Genomic DNA, 16,654 nt, shown 5'->3' on the forward strand with positions numbered 1-16,654 from the left:
GACATTCAATATTTACCCGGCAAAACAAATATTGTGGCAGATACACTTTCCCAGTTTTGCGATCTCAACACTCTTGAGAAACCTATGGACTTAAACTTTATTGCAGTCGAACAGGAATAATCTATACCGTTGAAAAAGACTGACCCTTTGTTCGGACAAGCTAATCTGGTGACATATGTCTGTTGGACATCCAAGACCATACTTGCTTCGTTCTTGTCAGAAGGAAATTTTTGGTCACTTTCACGACCTGATGCATCCCAGCAAGCACGCAACAGTCAAGTTGATCTCAGCTTTTTTTTTTTTTTGGCCCAAGATGAACATTGACATATGCCATCTGGTCTCCATTCGTGCAAGTCCGTTTTTATCCATATTGACACAATATGCAGACCTTTGCAGCCACTCTACGAAGAACCGTATCTAGTGTTAGAATATTCTGGAAAATATTTTGTTGTTGATCACAACGGTAAGTGTGACTATCGCAATAGATCACGTTAAACCTGCTTTCTCGGAAAGATCGTAGGATTCTAATCTTCCTTCTGACAGTTTTTCAGATTTAGAACCAGTCATCCGATCATCACGCTAGGTTCAGATGCTGCTTCCACACTGCGTAATGAACTGAACATACACCTCCCAGACTCTGAACCTACATCTACACCTACGACTCGAAGTGGTTGTCACATAGTACTTTCACGCAAATATGCAGCCTGATACTTCTAAGTTTTTTTCTATTCCGATGTCGACCATATACATTTGCATGTTTTTTCAATTTTATTTTCTTTAGCTTCCAGCTATCTAGGGGGGAATATTATGAGAATCGAATTCTACATACAAGTAAACACATGAACACAAACTGGTGACTTTAAGGAAATCATAATTATCGCCCTTTAATTCTGGCAATGCCATTCTTTGCCACAAGGGGGCAATACGTCCGACTTCTGTATCTGGTTCTCATTCCTCTGCTTTCTTGGACCTGGAATCATGCAGATGCGTCAAAACGATTCTCCTGTTTTACACTCACGCAAATGACTATCGAAACAATCACGTAAGTCATATTTTCTCATACATTTTTCGGCATTAAACTGTTTCACATTACATTTGTATCAATGTCTGTAAATAAATGTACATCGGTTGTAAATCTAATTTCGGCAAATTTTGTGTACTCATTTCTCTTATTCCTCTACTTAACAAAAGCAGGCACCCTTCGTCCACTCCAATCATTTAGTCCTAGGTGAAACAAATGCTAGAGAAGGTTTGAACAGCCAGAACTCCATGCAGTAGTCACAAAACCCTGACCCAACTACTAAAGATTAGTGGAATGGAAACAAAATAAATCAAACCCAAACTAGATTGATTCCTGAAAGGGTGTAATTCTATGACCAGGTCGGATTCTAAGTTATAATGACTAAATAATGCTGGTAGTAAAATGATATTTGTTCAAAGAGATTTACATTGAATACAATGGGGAGACACCCGATTACTTAGAAACAAGAAAAGACATTTCACCGTGATATTTGTTGAAAAAGATTTATACTGAATAACAATCTGAAGACAAGTGCTTATTCACAGACAAGAGAAGACAACTCAGTGATATTTATTGCACTGACTATTGCAACAAATGTTTCTTGAATTTTTTTTTTAAAAGCAAAAATTATTTATTAACATAATTGAGATGGTTCCTGAATTTGATAATTTTCCAAAGAAAAATTATTTTTGAACAAAATACTTAAACAGCTTCCTGAATTTTTAATAATTTTTTAAAGAAGAATTATTTGTTGACAGAAAACTCAAACAACTTCATGTGATTTATCGTTCCTGAATTAAATAATTTTGTGAAAAAAATGATCTGATTTGAAATACAGGGTTATTCAAAAATCAAGAGACTTCATTCAAAAATATAAAGACTTTTTCAGATATAAAAAAAAAATTATTTTTAAATTTTACTCTTAATGGTAGAATCAAATCAAGGTATGGAGAACAATATGAACTCGGATGGTTCTGCTAACAAGAAACCCAGAGTAATGATGAATGAATCTCTTTTTGAGTTAATAAAAAGGCTTGTTGGGCAAAATGTACCTGCAACGGAAATTATGCAGATGACAGGACAGAGCAAGTCTACTGTGTATAAAGCAGTTTCAAAGATAAGAGAAAATCCAGATTCCTCTTATTCTGAGAATTATGGAAAATCAGGGCGACCTACAACACAGCATCCCGACTTGGTAAACAAGATTAAAAATATTATTAATGAAGACCAGTCGTTAACTCAAAAAGGGATTCAAACAAAGTTTGAAGAAAAATTTGGATTTACCCCGAATCAAACCTCCGTTTGCAGACTTTTGAAGGAAGCGGGGCTAACAAGAAAAAGGCTGAAGAGGAAGGCAGCTGTCGTTAACATGAATAATCACCGTGAAAAAATGAGAGAATACGCCAGGGCTTTTGTGGGATATCGAAACCGAAGTTTTGTTTCTGGATGAAACAGGCTTTAATTTGCACACATCCAAAAATTATGGATATTCGCAAATTGGTGTAAGCCCAGTTACTTATGTGCCCCCTTCTAAAGGACAAAACCTATCAGCCTGCTGTATTATTTCACAGTTCAGCTTATCCTATTACAAACTGATTGATGGATCGTTTAATGGGAAGAGTTTCTGGAGTTTCTCGTCGGGGCTGTTAATGAGGGTGTTTTAAGGAGAAATGTAGTCTTAGTAATGGATAACGCCCCAATCCACAAGACAATTGTTGTTAAAGAGTTTTTAGAATCTCACCAGATTAAAGTTGTATATCTTCCCCCCCTACAGCCCCGACCTTAACCCTATAGAACATTTTTTTAGTATGGTTAAGTCTAGATACTTGGCCATAAGACTTCGTGCTGTTACTAGGGAAGAATTAAAAATTAATGTTGGTAATGTTTTGGAAAACTTAAATGGGGAGGATGTGCAAATTTTTGAAAATCTCATAAGAAAAATGTGGGACCTAATTTACCAAGTAATAACAGGTGTTGAATAAATGAAATTATTCAAAAATCAAGAGACTTTATAAAGTCTTTATATTTTTGAATAAAGTCTCTTGGTTTTTGAATAAAGTCTCTTGATTTTTGAATAACTCTGTAATACTTGGTGGTATTCCATTTTATTAAATCTGCCTTTCTTTTAATAATTTTTTAAACACCTAATGTTATTTGAAGTAATTAAGGGTATTTCACAATCGCTAAAACACAATTTATGAAATACTTTGTGGTTGGTATTTTATGTCCTTTTGTGATTGTTTCTTGCTTTTCTATTTTTAAAAATTTTTTTTAAATTTTACTTCAGTTAGTTTTGTAAGATCAGGGGAGCTAACTCCTCCTGGAGATAACACTTGACGGTTTCGAATTAAATTTATATCCAAAGCCTCTTTTAAGTATAGATGCAGTTCCCTTTATGGCTGCTACCTGTATTTCGTTACAGCTTGGTCTTCTTGGGATTGCTTCTAAGTATTCTAAGAGAAGGCTAGACATGTTAAAGCTCGGAGATAGCAAGATAGCACTGGAAGAAATCACTGATTCACAGGAACAAATGTGGGACTCGCTAAGCAGGCCTATATTCTCTGCTGTGGCAGAGATGCTTATCTACACAAAGAAGCGAATGCGGACTGGTTCAACGAGAATGAATAAGAAATTAGAGATGCAATAGATGAAAGAAACCAAGCGTTAAAATCAAAACTAAGTAACCCGACTAAGCTAAGAGAAATGGGAAACACCTGGTGGCTGAAAAAGGCTGGAGATATACAGAAGTAAGCGGAGGAAAACAATTCTGCAGGTTTCTTTAGGCCACCGAAGGAAGTGTATGGCCCCAGAGTCCAGAAGACTAACACCCTCTTACCAGAAGATAGAAACGCTACACTGACCCAACCAAAACGGTTAATTCAAAGCACGCTATTGAATGTAGAATCCAATACGGATGAGGAGATCTAAAGCCACATAATAGTCTTCCCGCAGTAGATGAACCAGAATGACACATTTACTTGGTTGTATTTATTTATAATATCAACATATTTTGTGCCTTCATTTCTTGGCTAAGGAAACCATGTGACTTTTCTTCAATCTCCTACTTAATAGACGGATGATTTCGCCAACTACCAAGAAAATGTGACTTCATCCTCTACACTCCTATCACAACCAGTATAATGTTTATTTCTTTCAGAGACCATGTCGTTTTTAGATCATTGTTAAAGGCCTGATATTTTGTTATCTTCTCGTTCAGCTCAGTTATTGGGACTGTGACATCGAAAAGGAGTGCAGTTCTTTCAGGCTTGTTCCATATTACAATGTCTGGCTTGATGGCCTTGTCTTTTATGTATCTGCCTGCCTGTTATGTCTTTTTCCGTTTGATGTTATATCAGTGGTACTTCATGTTCCCAGATTTGTATTTGCCAGTGTGACTATCTAATCCGGGGTGAAACAAATGCTAGAGAAGGTTTGAACAGCCAGAACTCCATGCAGTTGTCACAAAACCCTAACCCAACTAATAAAGATTATTGGAATGGAAATAAATAAAAACCAAACTAGACTGATTCCTGAAAGGGTGTAATTCGAGCTGTAATTCTATGACTAAGCCGGATTCTGGGTTATAATGACTAAATAATGCTCAATGTAAAGTGATATTTGTTCAAATAGATTTACACTTAATAGCAATCTGAAGAAAAGTGATTTACAAACAAGAGAAGACAACTCACTGATATTGGTACCTTTCTAATTAACTCATTAAGAATTAAACTTTGATATTCCGATGGGTTCCTTAGTCTCTGCACAAGTAATTGACCTAATAGATCTCTACATTGTTAATGAGTTAGCTAGAAAGGTATCAAGTATAAAGGTAGGCTCTATAGAGACGATGCACTATTCTTTATCAAATCTGGTAATAGAGATTTAGAAAAAAAATTCTACAAAGGATAAATAATTTCTTTAAAAGATATCGACTTCAAAATAACCATTGATAAAAATCAAAGTTGTTAGATATCACCCCTAATTAAAACTTAATTAACAATACATATGAACCATAGCATTGTAACGATCTTAGACCGTTAATAACATGTATCAATAATATAAAAAATAAAAGACAATGATGACGATAAAAACCAATATGATGATCATCATCATAGTAGTGGGAAACAAAAAATAGGAACGATGACGTCATCCTAAGATGCCAATCAAATTAGGCAAAATATGAATGAACTTTGGCTCTAGAAATGTAATGGTCAAATCAAAGCAAACTAAAATTTAGTTGCAGATAAGATTCTCACATGGACAGACCTGATGAAAAGAGAATTAGCATCTCAACTCCGTTGGTAGTTTACTCAACAATAATTTGTTTACATTGGACTTAAAAATGCTTGCCGAGCAATGTTTATAAGAACTTGAGTCTGCTCAGCAATGACAAGTGCAGAAATCGAGTGTTAACCAATTTATGCCAAAGTTACCATAGTCATACAAAACCATATATTTAAAATTTTTTGACGGGCTACAAGTCACAGCTAATTTCCGATTTTCAGTTGACGACAGTAATTATGACATGACCATCAATTTATTGTCTACTGAAACCATAATTCATGAGCACAAAATATATTCAATGATGCAAATCAAGCTTTATTACAATCAATTACTAACAAGTCTAAGTATGATCCAGATTTGTTAAAAATGAAAACGGACCGAATAAAAATCTTCCTTTAATTTGATCCATATGGGTATCCAGAGAGGTATATTCCAAGGCGGCATCCTATCACCACTGCTCTTCTGTCTTGCAATCAACCCACTCAGCAAGCTTCTTAAGAAATGCAATGCTGAATACAATCTTAGTAGAGGCAGAAGAAAGGAGGAGAGTAAAAGAGTAAATAATTTATTATTTATGGACGACCTGGAATCATCCAGAAACAGAAAACACCTTGTCTCCCTAATAGAAATCGTGAAAAAGTTCTCAGAGGATGTCTACATGGAGTTTGGGTTTGACAAGTATGCCAAATGTACTAAAGGGTAGAAAGAAAACATCAAAACATCTTCAGATCAATGACAGCCTCGTTGAAAATGTGGAACATGAGAAAGTGAGATGAAAGGCAGAGCAGCAAAATACAACACGACTGAAAAAGATCCTAAAATCCAAATTAAGCCCCAAGAACAAAATTACTGCTATAAATCAGTTTGCAATCCATGTCATAACATACGGTTTTGGTATTATAGACTAGCCTCAACAGGACATAAATAGGCTCGATACAAAGACAAGGAAAAAAGCTATCCCTTCAAAAGGTAACATACCGAAACCAATGCATGGACATACCTATACCTAAACTGCTCATTATTGATGTTGCCGTCCCAAATGACTATCACCTTAATAGAGTTGAATGAGAAAAGATAACCAAGTATAAGGAGCTCAAGAATAAAAATGGCATGGTCTCTAAAAGAGATAGATATTATACGGGTTGTGATAGGAGCAACTGGCCTAGTAAAAAAGAACCTTAAGAAATGATTTTTTTTTTTTTAAATGTCACTACTTATCAAAGCCCAGAGGCCACTCGGGGATAAGGGTTATTGCGTGTACAGTAATCAATGGGACAATATTGAAGTAATCGCTAGTAATGGAGATCTGATAAAGTGTCTTACTTAAGGAGGCGGTTCATCAGGAATTTGTTTATGTTGGACTTGAAGACCTCCAGGTTGTAGTCAAGTGGGAAACAGACAAACGGAAGAGAGTTCCACAAGCGTGCACTTCTAAGAAAGAAGCTTTGTTCATGGAATCTACGTTTTGATTTCGGCACAGATAAAGAGTGGGGAAAATTTTTCACAGTGGTTTCAGCTAGTCGGGTGTTTTTCGTGAAAGATTGGCAAGGGAGGACCAGAGATTGCAGCTCATGAGCACTTGCCATGGAAATAACGATAAAACAACAACAGGCTCGCAACGTCCCTTCTGTGGGAGAAAGGTTGCAGGGAAGAGAAAAGGGCATCCTCCATTAGGCTATGAAGTATATTTTGTACTCTGTCAAGGCAGAATATGCTGTTTTTTAGCAGCTCCTGCCCAGATATGGCAGCAGTACTCCATCCTTGGATGTACTTGGTTTTTATATAGATAGAGAATTGCATCAGCAGTGAGATATCTATTGGAGTGGTAGAAGGCTCCCACCATTTTTCCAGCGACCTTGGCAATAGATTTGATGTACGTGTTCCATTTCAGATCAGGAGTAAAGGTCAATCCCAGAAGCTTGTCAAAACATGGAGCCTTCCTCCAAGACGAGAGCCATCCATTTTAATTGATACAATCCCTGGAAGACCAAGCTGTAATGAAATATAGAGTGCAGCCATAAAGGGAACAACATCTATTCTAAAAAGAGCCCTTGGATATAAATTCAAATCGTAATGAAATCAAGTATTAGCTCCGAGAAGGGTTGGCTCCCTTGATTTCATAAAAAATTACTCAAGTAAAATAAAAAAGAAAGTAATGAATAACAGCTCCACTTTTTGTCATCTTACATACATGTGAAATAAAAAAGTGTTAAACTTAGCTCATCTGACTTGTGAACAGAACAACAAACCATTAGCAAAAGAGAGAAAAAAGAAAAAGAGAAATAATGTCAAACAGAATGATTTCCCCATAACCGTCAAAAGAAATAGAATGAAAGATTAAAAAGGGGGGGGGGGGTTATGAATGACAATTTTTTTGTAACGTTTATAGTAAAAATATGGTAACACACTAGAGAAGACACTTATTTTGAATAAAATTTAAATGAGAAATTTGAAATCTTAATTCACAACTGATAAGCATCAGTGCTGTGAATTCATCCAGAGCACGTTGCCTTAAAGTACTTGTTAAAGTAACTCAACAAGCAGCAAAATCTCACCCCTTTAGTGTAGATGTCCCAGAGTCTTAAGTTTCTTCTCTCATACTACTAGAATTAGAAATTCCCTTCCTATAACCTGCTTCCCTGGCTGTACTACATATCGGACTTCCTACTCTGATGAAGCTCTTTATAGCGAAATACAACAACAATAAAAGTAAATAAATTGATTTTATCATTATTTCTGACACTTCCAAGTTTTCAAATTTCTCATTTAAATATATATATATATATATAAACCCTTTTGTGTTATGAACATATTCCCTTTAACTACCCAAGCATATTATATATATATATATATATATATATATATATATAAGAGAGAGAGAGAGAGAGAGGAAGAAAGGGGGGGGGACAAACTGGTTTTACGCTGAACTTTCACCTTTCAGGCTTGTTTAGAATATTTTTGTGTTTGTGTTGTTACCTCCATAATAAAAGGAAAAGGGAAAATGTATATAATGCGTTGTGTTTTTTCTTAAAAAACAAAAAAACAAAAAAAAAAACGTTTCTTCATGTTGAGTCATTTTACAGGGATCTTTCATTTCTATAGCACGAGCTGCCAAAAGAAACCATTGCCAATCTTTAGAATCTTATCTTAAAGTAATGACAATTTTTTTTTCTTGATATCTAACCTGTTCGCTTATTACCAAACTCACCCTAAGCCTATAATTATCATTTCAAGTCGGTGAGACGAGGTAATATTGTAGCCTCACCATCGCCCTGACAAACGGCGAGGTTTACTCAACCAAAATAACGGCACACAGGTGTATTTGCTCCCCAAATATAAAACCCAATTGCATGCACGGATGTGTAAAGAACATTCCAGCTATGTACACATTTCCTTTTTACACACACGCAAATTCTGCAGGACTAAAAACTAAGATTCTGTCTTCGTACCAACGTATTCGTAAGCACTCCATGTGACACAGACCTTAACTTTTTATCCAATCGGTGTTCGAAAATAAACATATTTTTGTAAATATTTTTTTACTGTCTTCAGAAGCCAGTCAAGATCCTTAAAAACCTATCACATGCCAAAAAAGGAGCAGTCAAGTCGAGCCCAGAATGGTGTAAACAACAGATCAATTCCGTTCACGGGACGTTAAACTTGTGCGCACCCGTTATTTAATTCTCGATGTGGAAATAGACTCTTTACTCTATTCTTATTTTTTGTTGAAGTAGGCAATCGAATTTCATTAGTTGTTTGTAACCTAGAATTTTAACCTTTTCTCCTTCATTTCATAAAAAACATTTTATTACCTCAGTCGCAGGAAGAGACTCAAAAGGGAAACTTTCCGGTTTTCTTTTTCCATTTATTTTTAAATTATGAGAAATTAAATTTCGTATAAAATTTATCCTTCACCTCATCTTTGTTTGGTTGTTCAACTCCATTCATTTGACATATTTTTTTTTTTATTATTATTCGTTTATTTTTTATTTTTTTTTAGTTTGCGGGGCTAATATCGATACCCACAGTCTTGCAACAGTAACAAGGAGATGTAAAAAATAATTTCCTAAATGCGATTTTTATAATTGAGAGTACAACACTGGGGGAAGTACGTCACAGCAGTAATAAATTGTGATATTTATATATATTAAATTACTTTTAGCATTTTTAAAAGCACAAGATTCTGAAGACTCTTAACAAGCCTATAAATTGTTTACTTAAATCACAGATGAAACTTAGCATGCACTACGCATATTTTTTTTTTTTTCTATTGCTGACAAAATTTTCTGAATTTATTTACTTTCAGCTTCTCATTACAAGAAAATGAATTGCAACAAATTTTATGTCCGGCTAGTTATGCTTTTCTACCTCAAAAATATAGAAACTGCTGCTAAAATTTTCAAAGAGATTTGTGAAGTGTATGATAACAATGCTATGAGAGAATCAATTGTTTGCAAAATTCAAAACAAGAAACATCAGTCTTAGAGATGACACTTAAAGTGGAAGACCCTCAAAATTTGATCTTCACGTTTTGAAGACAAAAATTAAAGAAAGTCTAAATATCACAACGAGCACTTGCATAAGAGTTGGAAGATTTATAAACTATAAACCATAACGATTTGGTGTTGCTAGGATACATTTTTTGCTATAATGATTTCTCTGAACAGAATCACTTAAACGGATATTCGATCTATGATTCGCTTTTGAAATAGAATGATGCTGTGCCATTTTTGAAACAACCAATAAGAGAAGACAAAAAAATGGATTGTTTACGACAGATCTTTAAAGCTCAAAACAACAGCCAAAAACAGAAGAGATTTGTGGGAGTTGAACACTCTCAGCCTAACGCGATTATCGCCCTTTAACTCAGAAGAGCGACCTAGCTACGTCACTTCCTGTTTCTCTTAATTCACTCTTTTCTGCGGAACGCTCAAACAATCAAGATGTGACGAACACCGCTCCGGTGGAGCTATGAGCTACCACCGCGTCCTGACTTGACAGTCACCGCAAGTAACGTTACTTATCTCTCAATGAACTCTTATTCTTCCTATCACTTCCTATATCTCTTTCCTGTATATATTTATGCAAATAAATTGCATTTGTTTCGTTGATATATAACGGTATATTTTCGTCTTCATTATGCGACCTTTCGCCTTTTCAATTTCTCTACCATTAAATACAACCATTTCACCATTATACACATGGGGACGGGATCGTCTAAAACACGGCAGACCGTCCTGTCCCCAACAGATTCCAAAGGCATTATTATAAACTGACACTATCATTAGGTGTATCAGAATTTTTGGGGAATTTTTGACACCCCTAACAGAAAACTGCGAATAAAATATAGAAAACTCGTAATTTCTCTTTCTAATGTGGGTTATTTATTTTCTTTATAGAATATACTTCCAAAATAAACTATTTAAGTTGTTTAAAAAATAATAGAAATATTATTTTTCATTTTTTAAAAAACAGTGTTTACAAAGTGCGTGCGTGCGCTCAGGCAGCCATTTTGTTACGTAGTGAAATCAATTGATTTTTACGAGATCAATATTTTTCAATTTTTAAACTTTAAAATCTATCAAAATTTTCCTATTCGTTCAATTTTTATGTTTTTTTCAGGGTGAATGTAAAATTTTATGCTCTTTCCGATAAACTGAATATAATATTTTAGACAAACGTTGTTTTATAAATTCACCCCCCCATTTTGAAATGTCTATGAGAATTTTAATAATTAATTTTTGTGCACACGATTTATATATCACAAATTGAAGATAAAACATCAATAAATAAAATACTCAAATTTAAAAAAAAAAAAAAAAAAAAAAAAAAAAAAAAAAAAAAAAAAAGAATACTTATCTGTAAATTTACCGGTAAAGTCCAAAATGTAAATCCTTCTTTTTTCGATAACCACGTGTTTTTTTTTGTTTTTTTTTTTTAAGTGGAAGCTTATTTTTTGTTTAGAATTTTCCAGTCAATATTTTTCGGTCAGTGTATATTTTTATATTTAATTCCTGGTTTCCTTTTTTCGATATAAAAAAAAAAGACGATACCCCATAATGCAGATTTATAGTATAATAAATAAAAAATTCAGGTATTTCTTTAAGATATTAAAAAAAAAAAAAAAAATTACATTTCATATGCTCGTTATTCCGTAATCCGTGTAAATCCAAAAATAAAAGATCCCAGTTTTCATGTACGATAGCATAAACACGCCAACATTAAAAAAAAAGGACGATAAGTTATCTCCCTTAGGTATTTATAAGTCGAACAGAAAAACCATAAGCATTCTTTTAATCAGACTTATTTACTTGTCTTTAAAGAATTTTATTGGAATAATGGTGAGTTTATTTTTTTACTACACGTATTTTTTTTTTACTTTCTGTAACTGATGAGAAAGTTGTATTTAAATTTTATTTTGACTTTTTAAACTTTATTTGAGTAAAAAACATTAATTTTTCAGGTAATTTCTACACTTTATCGCCGAAAATGTTTCGGCGATAAAGTAAAAGTTACTACGTTTGTATTATTACTGTCTGTGTCTGTACACATAGATTAAAAAGAAAGTGATCTAAAAACAAAAATATAGCAAATAAATGTTATCAAAGGCAAGATAAGTTACTTTTGTACCTAACTGGATAATATTTTAGTGTCTTTATTTAATGCAACAATGTTGCAAAACAAACCCGCAATGTGGCCATAAAGTAGGTGCTCATTTGACGTCACATCATTATAGAAAAGTGACCCCCCACTTTGTGACCATTTGTAAAATTTCTTATCTTGGAAACTACTAGTTTCGTTTGCCGTATATATAAATGGTTATTTCCGTTTTCAGCGCCCCCGAAAATCTTTAAAAGTGAAAAATTTGGAGGAATATAATCCCATATCGAGATTACTAACGTTTCTGAATTAGTGTTTTTTTACACTTATAGGCTTCCGTAGATAACAAAGTGAGAAACATCCGGTTTCTTTAAACTTTCTTTAAAGACACGATTTATCGTGATATGTGTTGGAAACATCCTTCCATTTAAAAAATACATGGATTATAATACATAAATATGAATAAATTCTCATACAGGAAGATTAAAAGAAAGCATATCTTACTCATTTGGAACAGGTAAGTGATATTTTTCCAGTTAAATAAATATCATAAGATTCAACTAGTGTTATTTGTTCGACATTCCGTGAAATGTTAAGTGAAGAAATCCAAGGAAAAATAAATAAAATTGTTTATTTCTCTATTAAAGCTTTTATGATATTAAAATTTGGTCTTTGCTCGTTTTATTGAAATAAAATTTACGGGTTTAAATTATGTTTTCATATTGTTATAATCTGATAGACGGATAGGTGTTTATTCAAACAAATGTTTGTTATGGCGACTACTCGGCTGAAAATTCTGATACTGCTAGTGCTACACTATCATGCTATGAAAACTTCTCTGAAAAATGGGAAGTTTTAAACATAGTATAATACCTTGAGTTATTTAAAAAAAACAAAAAAAAACAGCTCCTGACATTCATAAGGATTATCTCATGAAACACAATATCATACCCATGAAACAATTAGATGGCATTTATAACATCCTGTTACGAAAACTTCACTGAAATAAAGTTTCAAATATATATATATAGGTAGTGAAGACTGTCCAGATTGTCTCCCTTGGACTGTTCGGATTGCCTCCCTTTGATAACTGATGCCATGGATTTTAAATTAGTCAATATGAGTTATCTCCCTTTGATTGAGAGTATAGAATACAAGTGCCCTTTCTCTTCGTTGTATAGCGTGTTCGTGTAAACATGTAAAGAATAAAACACCTTTCTTTGCATCACCTGTTGTGTAAAAGGTTCCTGGGAATGGCGGGATATTATCGAAAATTCTACCGAAATTTTTCTGGGATAGCAACCCCCTTGACAAACCTCTTACAAAAGGGAACAAGATTTCAGTGGACACCAGAATGTCAAGAATCGTTCGAGGGCCATAAAACACATGCTTGAGTAAAGAACTGTTGGCACCAGATTTTGAGAAACAGTTCATCCTCCACACAGATGAAGCTAGTGAAACTGGAATCGGAGCAGTGCTATCGCAAAATGACCACAATGGACAATTGAGACCTGTCAGTTACTTCTACAAGAAGTTAAACAAGCAGCAGAGAGCCTATTCAACAATAGAAAAGGAAACATTGGCACTTGTGCTGGCAGTAACCAATTTTGAGATATATATAACCGCAGGAAAAACTCCTACCCAGGTATATGTCGACAACAACCCAATAGTTTTTCTGAAAAGAATGAGGAACAAAAACAGGCGATTACAAAACTGGTACCTCATCCTACAAGAATACAATTTAGAGATTAATTATGTGAGAGGGAAGGAAAACTATGTAGCGGACACCCTATCCAGATGCCAAGAAATCAACTCAGAAGAATTGGAAACTTCCAGGCAGGTCCAATAAAAACCAAACGCTCAGATATGTGAAAACTTATGTACAATCCAGGGACTGGGTTTAAAAGAAAAATGAAACCTTTTTCTTTTCTGAAATGTGTGAGGGTGTAACGATAATTGTATATATGTACATATAAAAAAAAACAAAAACAGATGAACTTAATTGGATGATGATGATTATCACATAAAAGAAAGTGAAAAGATCACCAGATTCAGAAGGAAAAATCATCCGATAAAAACTGACCAATAAGATGGGAGGAAAAATAAGAAAAAATATTGGCGCCGAAATTCAACTGCCAAAAATCGAAAACTTTGGAAGGCAGTTGCAGAAACATTTCCAAAGATGACGGACGTCAATATATATATATATATATATATATATATATATATACATACATATAGGATACATTGCGACTCCGTTGATGGAATATAAACGATAAAAAAGAAAAAAAGGGGAAAAAAAGAGAAAACGTTAATCTCAAATTAACGTTAAAAGAAAAAAAAAAAGGAGAAAAGAAAAGCAGACAAGAAAGCCACAAACAATAACAATGTAAGAAAAAGGCTCTCTTCAAAGGTGAGTTGCAACTTTGTTATTGATATAAACTGTTCTCTCCACCGGCTGTCGCCAAAGAAAAAATAAAAATATGTTACTCCGTCACCTGCACTCATAGAAAAAAATATATATATACTAGTGCTGGTCAAAAAAATAGAACATATGTATAAAACTGTAAAATCATTCCGTTTGGGATAATTTTCGACTTGTAAATTGTACAGGCGAGATATCTTATATGTAAATAACAATTGCAACTATTTTTAATAATTTGAGGAGGTACATATGGCAGACAATGAGTACTTTATTGTCACATTAGAAAAGTCAACGTTTCAATTTAATAGAACATTTTGTCGTTGAGTAATCTTAAACTAAAAACAAAATGCAAATATTGTTTTGTAGACGCCCAATCAGTTACCCCCCTTAAACATCATGATAGTAGCATGGACTCATCTTGGAAAGATACCAATGAGGGTGACTTCCCCTGAGTCTGGTTATAAGTTGAAACATTGGAAGCCGCCATTTGCTTTTTGCCAAGTCAGAAAAAAAGAAGCTCTCGCTCTATGCGAGCTTTACATGTTTAAAAAGATTTTGAAAGCGATTTAATAATACTTTATCATTATGGGTCGCTCTAAAGACATATCGTTGCCTGAGAAGCAGCGTATCTTTGATTTGCGGGCAGAAGGAAAGACGCACATGGAAATCGCAATCAAGGTAGGATGGTAACCAAAGTGCTCCGGAAAGGTGCTGAGGGTGTTTCCAACAGCAATTGCAAGAAATGCGGACGAAAGAAAGGCACCACCGAAAGAGAAGAGCGAGCACTGGACAAGGTGGCAAAGAAAAGTCGATTCCAATCAACAAGTCACATCACTGAAGCGTGGAAACAGGCTTCTGGTGCTGACGTTTCGACAAGCACTACCTACCGAAGGCTCCGGCAACTGGGATACCGAAATCGTATAGCTGCCACCAAACCGCTCCTTAACAAGAAGCAGATGTTGAAGAGGCTGCGATGGGCAACTGCTCACCAAACCTGGACTACAGACAAATGGCGGGATGTGATCTTTTCAGATGAGTCTCGATTTTGTATCTCCTTCAGCGACCAAGGGCCAGGTGTTTGGCGAACAACTATGGAACGGTATAACCAAGAATGCGTTAAGAAGTCTGTGAAGTTCCCGCAGTCTTGCATGGTTTGGGGCTGTATTATGCTAAAGGTGTTGGTAATTTATGCTTCATCAAAGGAACTGTAAACGCAAAAGTGTACCAATATATACTGGAAGCTAATTTACTGCCAGTGTTGGATAACCAGTTTGACAGGAAGGCTACAGACATCATTTTTCAACATGACTTGGCCCCGGCACACTCTTCCAAGACCACGCTGCGAGAACGATCAATCCCTGTTCTTGAATGGCCGGCAAACTCGCCAGATTTGAACGTTATTGAATCCTTGTGGGACCAGATGAAGAGGAAGCGCCGAAAAGAAAAACCTATTACCCTTGCAGCCATAAAGATTGCAATCCAGAACACATGGGATTCAGTGTCTACACAGGATTGCGAGAAGCTTGTTGATTCCATGCCCCGGCGAATTGATGCTGTTATCAAGGCAAAAGGTGCTGTTACTAAATATTGATTAATTTTATTTGCATTTGTGTTAATAAAAAACTATTTTGTTTACTTACCTGCACTGTTCTATTATTTTGAAACACGAAATATTCAAAAACTGACATTGCAATTGATATGAAAAAAAAAAAAATTATGTCGTAAAACAACTATTTCAGTTAGTTTAGCATGATAGGGATATTTTAGCACCAATTACATCTCACAGATCGTCCACAATAAGAATTTAGCGCCAAAAAACATGATGTTCTATTTTTTAGACCAGCACGAGTATCTATATCCCAGAGGATGGCGGACAAAAAATTATATATAAATAAATAGATAAATAAATAAGGGGAGAGAAAAAAAAACAAGTGATATAAGATTTACTTCCCTTGGATTGATCTACGAATGCATTTTGTGAGACCAACCCATTCGGGCATACGGTCGATATGTATGTGAGAAAAAAAAAAAAAAAAAAAAAAAAGGAAAAAAAAAAAACAGATTTGAAATAAGAAAAAGAGGGAAGAGGTGGAGGAGATGAACCGACCTCCAATTGAACTATTGCAAATTGGCTGGAACATTTTTCTTTCTCCAGTTTTTATATTTTCGTTTTTTATACATTGTGAAAAAAAAAAAAAACAAGAAATAAAAAAATAGAGAGAAAAGCTGCAAGCTGCATATATGTACATATAATGATGCGTTTGTTCTTTCTTTCCTTTTTCCACGAGATCGAGTCATGTTCGTTTATCTACAAATTTACCCTA

Source organism: Euprymna scolopes, chromosome 21, assembly GCF_053919585.1.
Source record: "Euprymna scolopes isolate OS-2025 chromosome 21, ASM5391958v1, whole genome shotgun sequence".
Taxonomy (NCBI): domain Eukaryota; kingdom Metazoa; phylum Mollusca; class Cephalopoda; order Sepiida; family Sepiolidae; genus Euprymna; species Euprymna scolopes.